Source organism: Cricetulus griseus, chromosome 4 (assembly GCF_003668045.3).
Source record: "Cricetulus griseus strain 17A/GY chromosome 4, alternate assembly CriGri-PICRH-1.0, whole genome shotgun sequence".
In the NCBI taxonomy this organism is placed as follows: domain Eukaryota; kingdom Metazoa; phylum Chordata; class Mammalia; order Rodentia; family Cricetidae; genus Cricetulus; species Cricetulus griseus.
Genome location: NC_048597.1, coordinates 5,358,088 through 5,376,059, shown reverse-complemented (window position 1 = coordinate 5,376,059; position 17,972 = coordinate 5,358,088). Strand labels below are relative to the sequence as shown.

Sequence of the window (17,972 nt, the reverse complement as noted above, 5' to 3'; positions counted from 1 at the left end):
CAGGCATCTGACCTCTAAGTGACCAAGGCAGGTATATGGCAAGCACATGTTCGGCTGTTATGGCTGCCAAAAGAGAAGCCGGTTCCTTCATGTTTAAACAGTGGCATTGTTCGGTCCTGGGAGGCTACTGAACCATTAGGAGGTGAACACAGGCTCCTGAGAGGATCTTCTGGGGGCTACAGCCCCACCCTCTCCTTCAGGTCTAGCTCTCTGCTTCCTATGCTACTGCAGCTCAAGCTCCCGCGACACAGACCACGCCAGCTGTCCAGCCACCAGGCTTTCTCTGACACAATGGACTGTGCTCTCGAACCCCTAGCCCCTAGCCCCACCTTTTCTGTTGTCTGTCTGGCATTCCATAAGGGCAGCGAGAAAAGGCGTGAGCAAAGGCCAGTGGACAAGAACCAGGACCACAGCATTTACTTGTATGGTACGGAGCCTCTCTAGGAGCAGGAAGTGCTCTGAACTGCTGAGTCATGTCTCCAATCCCCAAGGATTTTTAAAGATACTTCTTGGGAAGACAGCATTTTAAACTGTTTATGTAAAGATGTATGAGATAGTTCATCAATTATCTTATGTTGAAAAGAACTATGAAAACTATTTAACCTGGTTTTATCTTTTTAAGAAACATCCCTTGGGATGAGCCAGCATTCTGAGAAATGGTCACGGAGGCTCTACAGTGCCCTCACCTGCTGTAGGAGGGGAATTATTTGGTGCCTACAGTGATCAACTTTGTTAGCTCAACCAGTTGCTGCCTGATTCCCCCAGAAAAGAGGTTCTTGTATAAGGGGAATTACGGGCAAGTGGGGGCTGGGAGGGTGGCAGGCCCAGGTAGATGAGGAGAGCTACATTGTGGTCCTGGTCCCTGTGGACAACTTTCTGAACCTGTGGGGGGGTCCCTAGGATGGGGCAGGATGGGTGGGCCTTGCTACTCCATGTTGCTCAGTAGTGAGTACAGTGGGTCCCCTCAGCTCAAGTGGTCACCAAAGAGGGCGGCATCTGAAGGCAGCCAGGGGTCAATCTCCATTGCTGAAGGGCCAATTTTACCAACAAGCCAAACAAGGCATGAGTTCAAGGGGATGGAAAGCCCCGCCATTCATCACCTGAAAGCTCTGACACACAGGGCACTGTTTAAACCACACGAAAGCTGCCGGCACTCATGGACTAGCTCATCCACCTAGGGAAATAACTTGAAAGGGACTGGATAAAGGAGGCCTGGATGCCAGCACTGTCCTCTGAAACCCTCAGACTGGCCAGCAGCTCACTCCAAGGAACTCAGTTTAAGAAAACTCTCATGACAGTGGACTAAGTAAGATGCAAATGTCCCCTTTGGGGCAAATGAACTAATGGCCAGACAATAAAGATGAAAAGAGTGTTAAAATATATTTTAAAAAATGAAGATGCTAGATCCATTGAATAAAGAGAGTGAAATGTTTAATATAAAAGGGTGCTAACATTAACTGTCAGCTCGTTAGTGTTAATTACTAATAGTACTATTTTGACCATTTTGGTGAAGAAAAAGACCACAGTAAACAGAAATAATAGGAAGACTGCTGTGTCTCCCTTGTGGCTTTCTGTACTCGCAAAGTCTCCACCGTGCATACTGAGTACTTTCTGAGTAACAAAAAAGGCTTTTCCCTCCTCCCCCACTTGATGCTGTATCTTGATGGGCAAGGTTAACAGCAATGCTACATAAAGTCCGAGGGATTAGGGCCATTAGTTTATATTGCAGTTATTAGTCAAAACTCCTCAGCTCGGTGATTTCTTTTGGTCTTTCGTGTGTGCACGTGTGTGTGTGCCTGTGCCTGTGTGTGTGCCTGTGCCTGTGCGTGTGTGTAGCCAGAGAACTTATCCCAGCTGTAGTTAGTTCCTCAGCACCATTATCCACCTTGTCCTCACAAGTCAAGGTCTGTGTCACTGACCTGCAATTCACTAAATAGGTCTGGCTGGTTGGCCGATGGTCCCAGGAATCTGCCCGTGTCCGCCCGGCCCAATACTAGCATTATGAGCACACAGCACTGTGCCCAGCTTTCTGTATGTGGTTCTGGGGGTCAAACTTAGGTCCTCACGACTGCAGGCAGGCTCTACTGACCGAACCTCAGCCCCAGCTTAGTGTTTTTAATATATTGATATTTTGTACTGTCATTGATTTTTTAAAAATCCTTTCTAAACCAAAAATTTTACCAGAACTATTTGACTTAAAAACAACAACAACAACAACAACAAAAACTGTTCTACAAACCATCTTCGTGAAATACTCAATGAGTTGTGTTGATGATGTGTATGGTGCTATCTTGCTTGTACAAATAAAGCTTGTCTGAAGATCAGAGGATGGAGCTTGCCACTAGCCAATCATAGAGGTCTGGAGATCTGTGCAGACAGACAGGAAGGAGATGACTGGGCAGAGACAGGAAGTAAGATGGTTGGCAGAGAGGATATAAGCAGGAAGAAACAGGAAGTCGCTCTCTTTCCTGCTGGGAAGCTACTGAGGTAAAGGTGGCTGTGGCTTGCTCCTCCTTCTCTCTGGTCTCTCAGCATTTTCCTCTATGTCTGTCTCCAGGTTTTTATTATTCAGACCTATTAAGAACTCCATTTACAGAGAGGTGTTTGCAGTACAACCAGGGGCATCCATGTGCTAGGGAACAGTTACTTGATTGTCCTGTGATGTGTCACAGGTAGCTGAGCCAACCTCTGCATTAATGTGAGCAGACCTCAGAGCACACACCCACCCACTGGAAGGTCTGTGGATGTAGCACTTGAATCTTGCTCACCTGTTTCCACTTCTCTAGAGTTCTGGGCTCATGCTGGGCAAGCACTCACTGCCCCTCCCCCAACCCTCCCCTCCCCTATGGCCCCTTCCTTGGAATCACCCTTCTAACAAGACTGGAATGCTACCCAACAAACTTTCCCCATTACAGCGCTAATGATAACAGCTGTTTAATGTGCAAGGCCTTCTAAGAGAATTTGTATTTAATCAGCAAATTCTGGAGATCAAAGTCTCAACTCTAGGAATGTATTGCTTAAAGGAAAATTCCAGGCAAGAAGTTAGTTACAGAGGAAAACTCCCAGGCCTCACAACGCCAGGACTACATCAGTTAGGCTTTCAAGTCTTAAAGAAAATGATGACTTTGTCCATACAACTATCACTTAGTGTAGATCTGTTGTGTGTTTTTGTTTGCTGTGATAAATGCCATGACCGAAAGCAACTTGGGGAGGAAAGGGTTTATTCCAGGTCAAAGTCTATCATTGAGAGAAATAAAGACAGGAACTCAAGCAGAAACTGAAGCAGAAACCATGAAGGAATGCTGCTTGCTGGCTCCTGCTCAGCTAGATCTCTTATGAAGCCTGGGCTCACTTCCATAAGGACGGTGCTACCACAGTGGGCTGAGCCCTCCCACATCAACCTTTAATCAAGACAGTCTTTCAGAAACATGACTACTGGCCAATCTTGTTGATACAATTTTTCAGTTGAAGTTCCCTCTTCCCAGGCGACTCTAGGTTGTATCAAATTGACACTAAAAACTAAGAAGCACACCATGCTAGGGTCAAAGGACCCCATTAGACATCTTGTAAAGGAACCCAGAATTCTTAGCTCTCATCACATATGATTGGTTTCCTCCACTAAACTAAGGACAGACCAAGCTACATACCCCAGAACACTAAAACCCCTTCACAAGCATTTGCTGAAGGGCACATAGCACCTAGTACAGGCTTTCCCAGGAGATTCATATGGGAGGAAGGCTCCGTTACTCCTTCTAAAACCTCCCAGCAAAATTAGTCAACCAAACCAAACACAACCATCAGCGATTACTAAGGGTGTAGTGTGGTATGGTATGGCCCTTAGTCTACTAGGGGCTCCAAATGCCTAAGACACAATTCTTGTCCACACAGGAGCCTACCATTGCAGCTTGGGAGACAGGAGAATACAGAAACGACTCGGTTGTGAAGCCCTTGCTTTGCAAGCACGAGGATTGTAGCTCAACCCCCCTCCCCAGCCATGTTTTTGTTTTTAAGCCTGGGCATGGTGATGCACATTTGTACTCTCAGCACTTGGGAGGTGGAGAGAGGAGCCCTGAGGTTCACTGACCAGCCAGCTTAGCCTACTTGGCAAGTTCCAGGACAATGAAAATCCTTGCCTAGTGGACAGTGCCTATGGAATAGCATCCAAGGTTGACTTCTGACCTCTACAGACATGCACATATACATGCATGCACACAGAGATCCACGGCGTTCAGGGCTCAGGCGAAGGGTTGGAAGCTGATGGTCTACAAAGACTAAGACAGTAGGTAGTGAGCCCATCTCAGTAACCAACCAATACGATGACAGGCTGTCCCGTCCATCCAGTGGGTAAGGGACCTGTCTGAAAAGTTGGTGCTTCACGCAGAATCAAAGAACCAGTTGCTGCTATGGAATGGCTCATCCACTTCATCCATTTGGAATGCTCTTGAGTTTTGCAGTCTTGGATGGTTGTGGCTAAGTAGGAATACCTCACTTATGTTCCGGATATGTTAGGAAATCCCACCTCTGCATACTTTATTTTCAAAGAAAAAAATCCACACGTGACCACATTTAAAAGAATTTTGGTAAGAATTCTTTTATTAGGCCATGTGCTGGAATCTGGGCCTGGAGGACAGTGTATGCGAGATGGGGTTGGGTGTAGGGCCACAGGCCGGTGATAAAGATTTCTCTGCAAACACAATTTCAAAAGACAGCTGCAACAACATCCCTCATCCACAGGGCTCAGTGGGTCACTGCCATCCCCCCATCAAGAGGTAGAGGGTGTTCCATGCCCTAGAATGGGGAGGCTTGTAGGGGGCTTCGGCGGACACTGCATGGCTCTTGGAAAGTTAAAAAAGTCATGTGTATCTATCTACCTTACAGCCTCAGGACACTTCCTCTTACATACGCTGTATGCAGCAATCTTGACTGGAGGCTCTAGCCTCTGGGCCAAGCAAAGCCAAGTACGCCACAGACAGACCGATGCCCCTGCAGAAATGGAAACTCGGGAGCAACGCTCATGGCTTTCTCTGTAAGCTGTGAAGTTTCATCATTCTGCAGCAACAGGAATGGGAACATTTCCCAGATGTGCAGCTAATCAGACTGGACCGCAAGCACGCAGGGTCAGTTGACTGATTCCACCTGAGTGAATGCAAGAGCAGGTTTTGCCTCACTCTGTGTGGACGGCTCCGGGAGGACCCCCTGAAAGCTTGGTCCCCAGATTGGAGGTAGTAGAAGGTGATGAAGCCATTGGGGCTGGACCCTTTGGGAGATCCTAAAGTCAGGGGACTCTACCACTCTCTCTCCGTTTCTTAAGTTTCATTGCGTATATTTAATGCATATGGTACTGTGTTAGTAAGGGACATTCTCCTGCAAGTGTATACAGTATATACAGTGCACTGGGTGCTCTCCCTACCCGCTACCCTTCACCATCTCCCCTCCCCCACCCCATTCCTTATTCCCTAGGTACACACACACACACACACACACACACACACACTGTGCATGTACGCACGCACGCACGCACAGGATTTGTGTTTTTATGTAAAATCTAGGAGCCACATATGAGAGAAAGCTTTGTCTTTCTGAGCCTGGCTTCTTCCTGTCTTCTTAATACCATTACTTAATAATTCATCAATTTTCTTGAAAATGACAAAACGTCATTCTTCTTTATAGTTGAAAAATGTTCCACTGTATACATACATCTTTTTTTTTCTTCCAGGCATTGACACCTTGCTTTCCCAGCCACTCCCACCATGAAGAGCCACCATCACCTCCCAGTCTTCACAGAAGGAGACCTCCAAAACTGTGAGTCTAAATAAACCTCTGGCCAATGGCTCCAGCCCTTCCTGCTTGCCAGGGTGGTCACAATGGGAGTCACCGCTAGACTCTGGCGGTAGTCACCATGGGCTCCGACTATAGTTTCCTTCTCTGTGAGGCAGGACAGTCTAAGCCAAATCACCTGTACACTCAGCAGAAGTGGGTACTTCCCCAACATCAGCTGCCAGAAAGCAGCATGGCCACCACCCAGGGGCCTGTGGGAAATGCGATCTATGCCCCATCTACTGCAGTAGGCCGGGCTCTAATGTGGTTTTACCCCTGGGTCCATGGCCTGCATTGGTCTGGAGCTATAACTAGGGTGGAATGCTCCTATAGTGTGATTAGATTAAGTCACTCAGGGAGGTTAAACAGACAGCCCCTCGCCCCTCAAGGGGACCTGGCTCGCCCTGAAGTCAGGGACTCAGGGTGAGACCCTCCAGCCAAGTATGGAGGCATGGACCTGTAATCCCCACCACTCTGGAGACTGAGATGGGAATTCCAAGTTCCAGACTAGCCTGGGCTACACAGTGAGCTCTAGGCTAGCCTGGACTACATAGTGAGACTGTGTCTGAAAAAGGACATGAAACATTCTCTAATTGCTGACTCTGATGATGCTGAGGAGGAAGATTTGACCATGCTGGGAGGCAGAGTCCCCTCCACAGATTCTGACGTAAGTGCAGACCAGCCATGACCCTGCCTCTGGGAACCAGAGTATCCAGCGAGCATACCCCGTCCCAACCTCTAGCCCTGTCAGACACCTGTGGTGCAAACCACGCATCTGCTGTCATTTGTTCCACAGCAACAGAAAACAGACACATACATTCACTGATTTGGAAACTCTGTTTGACAAACCTTCCAGGTGACTAGGATTGTGCAAGCTGGAACACCACTGGTGTGGATAATTGACCCACCTGGTAATAATGCTGGCCAAACTGGATTTGTTTGCTCACATATATACTTACATTGACCACTGGACATCCTGGAAACAGCAGACTAGCCCCTCTGGACATTCCCAAAACAGATGTGAGAAGTGACACAGGGCCTACCTATGGTTTCCATGTGCTTTCTGGACCATGAGCTATCTCCAGCCACCAGCTCAGGGCCTGTCTCACCTGCGTTCCGGTTCACTGATGCTCCCCAAGGCTGTCTTCATGTCTGGTGCCCTGAATCCTGGTCTCCTCCATGACAGCATCCCCCTTATCTTTTCCTGGCTCATTCCCACTTTAATAGAAAGTTAAACAGCTCAACTCTTCTTGGAAAGCCTGCCCCAGAAGCCTCATGTGGGCGGGTCCTCTGCTGGCCTCCTTTATTCTGACTCAGCTGATAATGGGTCCAGGTTTATCTTTTTAAAAAACCCAGGTTGCCCAAGGGCTGGAAAACAAACACCCATGCTTTCACACCTAATCCAGTTCTGAGCAGGAAGGAGGTGGCTCTTTGACTCATCTGATGACAGAATGCCTGGATGAATGAACAGTCCAGATAGCTGTAAACTCAAAAATGGTGACCTAAAAAGAAGAAGACAATTGGTGCCATACCACCAAACACACTGGAAAATGGCTAAGGTAGAAAATTTTGCATTATGTATCTTTCACCACAATTTTAAAAGTAAGGGGGGGAAATCCCTAATGTGTTTTGTAAATGACCGTAGTGGGTTCTGATCTTAGGATCTAAGTGTCTTAGCATTCCTCAGTGTTTCTCAGCCTCTTTCTTGTGGGCGGGGCCTGCTGACCCTGAGAGGGCAGTAAGGGAAAGCCAGGCACCCATTTCAGCTGGAGTCACTGTTTGCATGGGAGCCACTCCTTAAGACCCTGAGAACAGTGAGTAGCTGGAGTGGTGGGGCAGAGGAAGGGAGGGCCCACAGGGAGCCATGAGCTGCAGGATAGGAACATCCAGGTCTGTCCTGAAGACCAGGAAGTTGGCTAGCGAGGACTTTAGTTGCATGGAATCTTTGGTCTTTGGAACTTGCTATAGTACTTATAGGGTGCAGGCTGAATAGGCCTTCCATGGTTCAGCATCACCCAGGCTTCCCATGGGAGGCATGCCCTTGGGAAATGAAAGCAAAGTGCAAAATCAAGGCCAAGTCACAAAGCCAGAGTGGGCTCCCTCACCCCACTCCCAGTGGGGTACCACCTCAGCTTTGTTTCTTGCTCTAGGGTGTGGATCACGGCCGAGCAGAGTGGGCTGTTTTGGAGGGTCAAGGATGTTGTCTCTCAGAGCTCCGGGTCAGAGGACACCCCAGCCTCTGCTAATGGAGGGTGGACTGCCCACACTAAGAAGCCATTTCAGAAAGGGAGCAGTGTGTGGAAGGCTCTGCAGTGAAGAGGCAAGCACCAAGGCATGCATGCTTGGTGTATGTGCCTGGGAAGAGAGCTCACGGGGTAGGAAGAACCAGTGTCTTAATATTCTGAGCCCTGTTTTCACTCAGGGTTCCTCAACGAAAGACAGTTGGGATGAAACAATTTCGCTTTGTGTGGCCCTGACACTTGCCATCTAGACTTGGCCCCTTCTGTCCCCAGCATTTCCCCCACGGCTCCTCCTGATTGTCCTGAACACCAGCCACTGTCCTCTATTTGTTCCTGCAATTGCGAAGCCTTCCAGAGATTGCCAGACCTCCCTGGGAGGGCAGCCTTAGAGAATAATAACGCTGAGATCTAAAATTAAGCAGGTTGTCCTAACATGCCGAGAATAGCCCCAGCACACCAAATGCACTCATTTAATTTCTTATTCAGCAGGAAAGAATGACCTCTTTTAATATAGAACACCTTTGAAATGTGTCATTTCAAACAGGTCCCAAGCAGATCCTCATATTGTCCACAGCTCAAAAAGTGGGTTGACGCACGCAGGCAGAAATGATGGAAGGCTTTGGTGGCTCCTAAGTGAAATAAATGCCTCACACATACAAAATGCTCTTTGGCCAACTGAGGGATGCTCGAAGGAGGGGATTTACTAAGTAAAGGGAGTGAGAAGAAAACACTTCAGTGATTCAGAGGATGATTCAAGGGTTGGGATATGGCTCGCTCAACTTGTAGAGTGACTGCCTAGCCTGAAAGACGTTCAAGGCTGATCTCAGCTACAAAGGGCTCAAGGCTAGCCTAGGACAGGAAGACCCATCTCAAAAACAAAACAAGACTTAAGATTGATTTTGTTGCTGTCTCCTTCATAAAATAAAACCCCACTTCACAATAGTTTCCTATTCCTGCCCATTCCTAAACCAAGAATGTATTGCACAAAGGCTCTAAGAGGAAATGGCATTTAAAAGTTGAACTTAACGGTATGATGACAATTTCTTCCTTATTTAAAAAAATAAGGAAGTTGGTTAAAAAAAAAAACAGCATAGAAACTTTGTTTCAAACTAAGTGGGCTCTAACTGACATTTACTGCTATAATTAAACTACTTGAAATCCCCAAAATGCTAGAGTATCAACATCTCTCCTGTTTATCCTAGAACTCAATGGAAAAATCAAATGCTACCAAGAAGACTTGCAGCAATTCAAAAGCCAACCACCCACCCTCATCTTTGCAGCCTGAAAACAAACGCAGCCTTTGCTAGCACCATTATGCATGCAGTTAACTGCAGCTCAGAGAGTGGACGCTGGAAGCCACAGACAGCAGTCTGCAGACCAGGAACTCAATAGGAGGAAGCAGGTTTAGAATAGCAATGGTCACCCCCACCCCACGCATTCATATTTCACAAGAAATGTTTGATTCCATTTCAGATGTGGAAAGAGAGCATGTTTTTCCCACCAAGACGGGAAACAGGAAAGGTCAGAGGCCCCTAATCTATTACCATGTCCTCTGTGGAAACTGGAAACAGTGGAGCCAGTGACGAGTCACAAAGGCATGAGTTAGGAGAAGAGGCTGAGCAATGGGGATGCACCTGATGAGGAAACACAGCTCAAATACTATTTGGGGGGTCTGTATGTAGGAAAGAATTACACAGTATACAAGGCAGTGAGTTCTGTAGGAATTCTTCTCCCGCCCCCTGAAGGGAGCTTGTGTGATGTCTCCCTGAGTAAAGTACTTATCATACATGCAGGAGGGTCCCCAGGACCCACACAAAGCTACACATAGTAATGCCTGTTTGTAATCACAGCTCTCCTTTGGTGGGACTGGAGGCAGAGACAGGGGAATCCCTAGAGGTTAACCTGGAGGTACACAGTGGTGAACAGAGAGAAACTGTCTCAGACAAGGCTGAAGGCTTCCTGTGCTTCTACTATCTTCCATGGTATGTGCACACCTGCCTTTACACACACACACACACACACACATACACACACACACACACGTACATGCAACGCGCGTGTGCGCACACACACACACACACACACACACACACACACACACACACACACACGAGTGACACTAACCAGTCTCCCAAAGTGATGGGAAATGCAAGTTGTCTGTGTTAAGTCACCTAGTCCATGGTAGACTGGGATAGCCTGAGCTAAGATGCCCTCCCCAGTCTGTGGCAGTTTGGGATAGCCTGAGCTAAGATGCCCTCAGCCACTCAGCTTTTAGAACCAGGTTTTAACAGTCTATGTTCTTGACTTCCTGCTGAGAGGCAATGAATTAAGACATCCAATGTCTTCTTTTAATTACAGCTTTCAAAGCAACACATGAAACTGATTTGCAAAGCTGGTTATACACTGGATGAATGAGGAATCTGTTTGCCTCGTCAGATGGCAATTCTCTTCAATAGTCAGATGGCAATTCTCTTCAATAGTCAGATGGCGATTCTCTTCAATAGTCAGATGGCGATTCTCTTCAATAGTCAGATGGCAATTCTCTTCAATAGTCAGATGGCAATTCTCTTCAATAGTCAGATGGCGATTCTCTTCAATAGTCAGATGGCTTCAATAGTCAGATGGCAATTCTCTTCAATAGTCAGATGGCAATTCTCTTCAATAGTCAGATGGCAATTCTCTTCAATAGTCAGATGGCAATTCTTTTCAATAGTCAGATGGCAATTCTTTTCAATAGTCAGATGGCAATTCTTTTCAATAGTCAGATGGCAATTCTTTTCAATAGTCAGATGGCAATTCTTTTCAATAGTCAGATGGCAATTCTTTTCAATAGTCAGATGGCAATTCTCTTCAACATGTTTTTCAGCTGAGATTGCTAAAGGGGCTTTTTTGTTTTTTAGGTATCAGTGCTCTGTCTGCATGTATGTCTACATGCCAGAAGAGGGTATCAGATCTCATTACAGATGGTTGTGAGCCACCATGTGGGTGCTGGGAATTGAACTCAGGACTTCCAGATGAGCAGCCAGTGCTCTTAACATCTGAGCCATCTCTCCAGCCTGGAGGGGGTAGGGTGGGGCTTTTTTTTTTCTCCCCGTGGGGAAGCATGTAACCATGTGAAGGCGGCTTATGAATAGGACATTGCAGTTTCTGACATGCAAGCCTGATACTCTTGGCAGCTGTGCTGAGTTATGACATGTATGATGTTAGAGTATAGTCAGCTTCTTCATAGACTGACAGAACTGACACCTTGCTTGAGATCATAAATACTGGTTCTTATGGTTGTTGTTTGTGTGTGGTGTGCATGAGGTGTGTGTGATTGTATGGACTCACACCTGTGTGTGTACATATGGAGGCCAGTGAACGGTATCATGTGTCTTCACCACTTTCCACCTTATCCCACGAGACAGGGCCTCTCAATGAGCCGGAAGCTACAAGCTGTTTTGGCTGGCTGCCAGGAGCTTCGGCTCCATCTGCTACCGAAGCACAGTGCTGGGGTTACAGCTGTCAGCAGCCATGGCCAGTGTCTCCCTTAGTGTGCGGATCTGAGCTCAGGTTTGCATGGTCAGTGCTCTAACACTCGGTGCACTCTCCCCAGCCCAATTCCACCTAAAAGACTGTTAGCAGAAACACGTTAAATTCTCCCTGGGTGCCAACTAAATAAAACTATATTTTTCCAGGCTGAAGAGCACTTGCTGTTCTTGCAGTGGACCTGGGGTTCAGTTCCCAGCACCCAAATGTGTAACCCAGTCCCAGAGGATCCAGTGCCCCCTTCTGGCCTTGCATGGCCCTGCATACGTGGTACACACACGCTCACACAAACACACATACTTACACAAAACCAATACATACACATGTAAAATCTTATTCTGCCAAGTTCTCCCTGTAAACTCAGCCAGGGGACTAGCCGAGAGAGCATAAAGCAGGGGCCAAACGGTACAGTGTTTCCTCCGTGCGCTTGCTTTGTGCACGTCCTGCTCCTGTGTGCAGGTCTGATGATCACGCTGTTCATAACTGCTGAGCTGACATGTGGTCAGACACCAGGAAAGAAGTGTTGGCTTGGGACCTGGTTGGGCTTTTGGCTGCTGGGTGCTGGGCTACGACCACAGTCTCATGTCTCTGTCTTGCATCATCTACCTTTCACCGTCCCTGTCCTGTCGAGGTCAGCTTTTGGTCCATGACTAAGGTGCTGTGCCCACACAAGCTTGGCCTGAGTGCTGACGTGTTGTGACTCATGCCCTTGGTGGCCCTCAGAAGGTGAAAGGGGAATCGGACAGTAAAAACCTCACTTTGGTCAGCATGAGGTCAAAGATGCAAAATCCTTATGTGGGCACTTAACCTGTGATTTGATCTAAATATTGTTTTTATTTCTTTTATAATTGCCCGCTTCCTAACCTGGTGGTGAGGTAGTCTAACATGCTCTGGGTTTAAAAACACATCTGCCAACTGATTCTCTGTGGCTGATCAAAACTAGTATTAGTGGTGAGAACTCAAGGTCCCTAATGACAAATCACAGAGGGCAACTTAGAAACTGATGCTCACAGCTAGGGTGGCACTGGTGACCCTCTACACAGTAGAGACGCATAAGAGGATGATGAAGCAGACGTCATCAGCACAGACCAGGAAGTCCCCTGCGATGCTTCCTCCCAGTGGGGTGGAAGTGACATCTCTGCTTTATCAATTCTTTCAGTTTCTCGCTGAACCATCCATTTGTTCACTGAACACCAGCCACGGTCTGGCTCTGGCTAGATCAAATTTTGGGGTCCAGATACAACTATGTCACCATTCCTTGAGCTGACGGTTCCACGGGGCACATGTGACCACCCCCAAAAGACTGTCGGGGGTCACTGAGCATAGGCCCAGGTATGATCTTATGCTCCACCCGATGTTACTGGTGGTGCTGGTAGCCATAAAGCAGCCCCAAGAAGGTGAGGTCAAAGACGCCACCCAGTCCTGTTTTTTTTTTTTTTTTTTTTTTTTTTAAAGTTATTTGGAATTGAATGTAGGACCTCACACAGAATAGGCAAGAGCTCTACCACCAAGTGGTATCCTTACTCCCTTTTCACTCTGTATTTTGAGACAAGGTCTCATTAAGTTGCCAGGCTGCCCTTGAACCCATTCTGCAACCCATGTGGACTTTCAATTTGTGACCTTCCTGCGTCAGCCTCCCGAGTGGCTGGGATTACAGAATTGTGTCGTAGGCCCAGCTATGATTTACACTTGTAAGTGGCAAAGGTCCACTCAAGTATTTCCCAAGAAGTCTTCTTATGGAGTTAAGCCTTCCCCAGTGGCCTGGAGTATGGTGTGGAGAATTTCAGTTCTCACTTGCAGGCACAATTCCACTCTGCCATCTGCCCACTCGGATGGAGTCAGAGCCCCAGAAGGAGGTGCCAGATAAGTTGCTCTGTGATTCACCATGGATTCCGTGACCTTTGTTGTGGGCTGAATGACACCCCCAACTGCTCATGCTGAGAGTCTACTATCCAGCACTCCCCACGTGACTGAGCCTGAAGAGGGAGGTCTTTATAAGATGGTTATGGTGAAGAGGCCATTAGGGTAAGCCCTAATTCAGCCTGCCTGGTGTCCTTACAGCAGACTTAGAACCTTCGAAGGAGACAGTAAAAAGCTAACATCTACCTGCCAGGGAGAAGTCACAGAAGGAGACAATTCCACCCCCACCTACATGTTGATCTTGAACTTATAGCCTTCAGGAATGGGAGGGGAAAGTCCCCGTTGTTGAACACTTAGTCTCTGCTTTGTGTTCTTGCACTCATAATAAACTAATATAATCTCCAACGTGAGAGGCGGCAACAGTGTAACATACACCCATCTTGAACTAACACCTGTATCCTACACAGGAGCTCCTAGCTACAGCTTCTGTTGTTTCCAAGGGGAGATCAGGAAGAAAATGATGAGGCTGGAATTGAGGATGACTGCGGGCCGCCTACCCCAGAGTACTAGCCTCCCTCATGTGTTTAGAGGGGTGCATGGCTCTACTATGGAGCTGAGGGCATGCATAGTCTGCCATCCAACGTAAGCTGCAATTCACTCATACACGGGAACCCAGAAAAATCACCAATGAGATAAGGGCAACAAGCAACTGGGAGTCATGAAAGCCACTTCCCAAATGCCACCTTGCTGGCAGTCTCTTGGAAGTCTCTTCCCTCCCCTAATGAATCCAAGGAAAGTGGCACCAAGGCTTTCAAGGCACCCAACCCACCAAGAGAGACACAGAGTGGATCCATGCCAGTTGCGACTCCCTCCAGCATTGTTCCTTTTCCAAGGCTGAGGAGGAAGGTTGCTGGCTGCTCCAAGGTGGAAAACTCACACAGCAACATATCCTTGTAGAAAATTTCTGTGATTATTCCTTCCCTGGAAAAACGGATGACAAACCCTGAATCACATTGTCCAGGACTTCAAAATGACACTGATTTGCCACTTTCCATTGGAGCAAGCGAGGGGAGAGAGAGGTGGCGGTTCTGCCACTCAGATGGACGCGAGCCCACATTCTGACAATGGGTAAGCTTGGTACCGGCTGCTGGGGTCCCCTGCAACACTCCCCAACGGCCACCCATTCCCTCTTGTTCCCTTCCGTACAGGACTCTGGCATCTCTCTCCTGCTCCTAGGCAGTGCTGCCAGTCCCTGACCCTGGAGGGCATCCTGGTCTGACACTGGCACAGAGCCATATAGAAATACCATGCAAAGAAGATGTAGAACTCAGCTCACAGGTTGTAGGAGAAGACCTGGACGGCCAAGGTTCTAGAAACACTCCTACCGAGACTCCAGGGAGAGAGGGGAAGGAGCGGCGGCCCCTCACTAGGCTTGGGATACAGGCAGGAATCTCTGCTGTGCTTCCCAAGGTGAGACTCACACTGTATCCCTACTGGACACAGCGTGTATGGACAGGTCCTGTTTGGGTTAGGGTAGTATGGCAGCATTTGAGGCTCTGGGTTTGTATCAGGTCATGATCCTGTTACAGATTAGGTTTTGGTGGCACTGCAGACACACTTGCTATATAGTCTGTGTCCTCAAAGGATTCTGAGATGCGGGATCCAGCCATGAGATTGCTGGAAACACAGAATCCTGGGCCCCAAGATCCCAAGGGGACTCTTATGTGTGTAGTAAGGTATGCGGAGCGTGTGTGTGTGTGTGTGTGTGTGTGTGTGTGTGTGTGAGAGAGAGAGAGAGAGAGAGAGAGAGAGAGAGAGGGAGAGGGAGAGAGACAGAGAGAGAGACAGAGGAGACAGAGAGAGAGACAGAGAGAGAGAGGAGAGAGAGAGAGAGAGAGACAGAGAGAGAGGGAGAGAGACAGAGAGAGAGACAGAGAGAGACAGAGGGAGACAGAGGGAGAGACAGAGACAGAGAGAGAGAGAGAGAGAGAGAGAGAGAGAGAGAGAGAGAGATCATGTGGCAGGGGGAGGGGAGCTGTGTGCACTGTCCATAAGAATAGGGAAGCAGTTGTCTGGACTTCATTTTAATTGACTTACATGACCAATAAAGCAATAAACTTCTTTCCCTTCATGAGCAATTTTAGTGGTTGCCTGTATTTCTAGCATTTTCCTTTTGAGACCAGTTTTATAGACTTCACATGACTCAAACTTTTAATCTGCCCGTTCCCACGGTTTTTCTTTTCTCTTTAATGGGATGAGAGAGGACTGGAATACAATCGCCTTATTCTGAATTCCAGGCTGCCTGATACACAGCATAGAGAATTCTTTTCTAGACCATGGGTGTGACAAGCTTAAAATCTGCCAGTCCAGGGCTGTGGTAAAAGGGTCAGGCTGAAAGTTCTATGGCAGCAGCTCTGCCACAGCTAACTGCTTCTCAGACTTGACTCAGCAGCCCCCACGGGGTTCTAGATAGACAACCAAGTCCTCGCTGCGGGGAGCAGATGCCCTTTCCCAGTGGGGACTCACTGGGGCGGAGAGGCCACTGGCAGCTTTGCTAAATCAGCACTTGCCAATTTTCTTTCAAAAATCAGGATTGGAAGAAAGGAAGAGAAGGCCCAGCCAGATGCCTGGAGCATGCTGACACATGACTTAGAGTGCATGAAACCATGGAAAGTCACACTACTTCCTCACAGCCCTGCCGGCCACTGCACTGAAACACTCCTGACTAATTCATTCCATGCTGCCTTTCCCATGGCTGAGTCACAGCGATCCTCTGCTCCTTTGTTTCCTGAGTGACCTGATGAGGGTTATTACACATTTAAAAAGCTGGATATATACAAAACCCAGGCACAACTCATGAGTTCAAGCCCTAAATAAATGCTTGGTCCGAAAATCCCAAGACTCTCAGGGTTCTGGGCCCTAAGGGGGCAGCCACGTCTATTCCAGTGGAAGAGCCTTTGGCACTGCATGGCATTCCAGACCCAAACTCCTGAGTTCAGCCCCACAGTCAGAGCTACTGCCAATGAAACAATGAGCAGAATGCAGGAGGCATCGGGGAAGCTTGGAATCCAGAGATACAGTAGTTAAGATGCAAATGGGCTAAGCCACAACACAGTCATGCTCAGAGGCTAGACATGCCTTATTAAAGACCATTTGAATATCTTGTCTTATGTTTTTATTACCAAAAGGAAAGCGGCCTGCTTTAGCTTGTTTGGGCTTGAAGGAGGGGAGGGGCTTTAAAGTCACTGTGGTTTCCTTCTCAAACACTGCACACATTTTCAGTTGTCACTTATGGTTAGGCAACTCTAACTCTACCAATCACTTCTCTATTTGCCTTCCTTTGTGTCTGCTCCCCTCCGCCCCACTCCCAGGCTTCCAAGGATGCTGGGCAAGCACTCTACCCTTGAGCCACAAGACTTGACTTTGATTCTGTTTCTAGTCATCATCCTGAAAGGTGTCCCTATAGGAAGACATCAGATACTGTGAATTACGCAGCCACTTTGACCTAAAAAGCATTACTTCATAAGAGTCACTCAGTGGTTTAAATGAGTAATTAAATGAGTTATTATTATTTGAAAAGCCAACTTTCAAATTGACTTATACATGAGTGAAGTCTAGGTTCTGGGTCGCTGAAGCCTTCACGGTGACCAACTGCAGGGTAGGGGCTGGCAATGGGCAGCTCAGCCCAGCTGAAGGGCTGGTGTGCAGTCAAACAAGAGACACAGTGTGCCTCCAGCCACGATGCAGAGGGAATAAAGGCATGTGCTCACACAGTGGGCCGTCCATCAGACAAATGAGACCACTTCTTCAAAGCACAGGAGTAAGGGGGAACCCTGATATTAGGACATGGAACAGTCAGGTCAGCCAAACAGAGCGCTGCTGCTTCAGATCTGAATTCAAATAAGCAAATCGGAAAAAGGCCTTCATGAAGCCAATTTGGGAAATCTGGGAACAGAACAGATATTTGATGACTGTATCAAAGTTACTTTGCTTTTTCTTAAAACAGAATTCTTAGTGCCACACACCTTTAATCCCAGCACTTGGGAGGCAGAGGCAGGTAGATCTCTGAGTCAAGGCCAGCCTTGGTCTACATAGTGAGTTCCAGGACAGCTAGAGCTACATAGTGAGAACAACCCCCCAAAATAAAAAAAAAAAATGAACAAAAACAGAATCCTTATATTTTAGAGTTGTGTACAATGGAACATGCTACCTGAAGTCTGTTCAAAATTATTTCAACATACTAAAAAGTTACCTCACAAAGTTTAAAGGAAGAGAAAGAGGACTTGACAAGAGCTTCCGAACAAGGCTGGCACTGCCCACACCATACCCAGGCTGATGCTAATGGACCTGTGTCTAACTGTGTTCATAATAAAATGAATCGTGCATAAAGCTGAAATGGGCCATTCGAGTTTCAACAGTTTTTCCAGAGACTGCAACTCTCTTAGAAACAGCTTCTTTGTATAGTCACAATAACCAGTGGCAAAGGTGTGCATATTATTTTTTACAATCGTTGCACGCTGTCAGTAA

The 17,972-nt window shown here is 47.5% G+C and overlaps 2 long non-coding RNA genes across 2 annotated transcripts in view; both read left to right on the top strand.

Annotated features, from left to right (window-relative positions):
* LOC107978930 overlaps window positions 1-6,090 on the top strand; it is a 13,438-nt gene extending 7,348 nt beyond the window's left edge. The window contains exons 2-3 of the long non-coding RNA XR_003485321.2: window positions 4,879-5,026; window positions 5,717-6,090. This is a non-coding gene — a long non-coding RNA (uncharacterized LOC107978930). The remainder of the gene's footprint in view (window positions 1-4,878; window positions 5,027-5,716) is intronic.
* Window positions 6,091-10,671: 4,581 nt separating this feature from the next.
* Window positions 10,672-16,870, top strand: LOC118238757. The gene is made up of 3 exons (XR_004769823.1): window positions 10,672-14,573; window positions 14,654-14,915; window positions 16,037-16,870. It is a non-coding gene; the product is annotated as an uncharacterized LOC118238757 (long non-coding RNA).
* The last annotated feature ends 1,102 nt before the right edge of the window (window positions 16,871-17,972 follow it).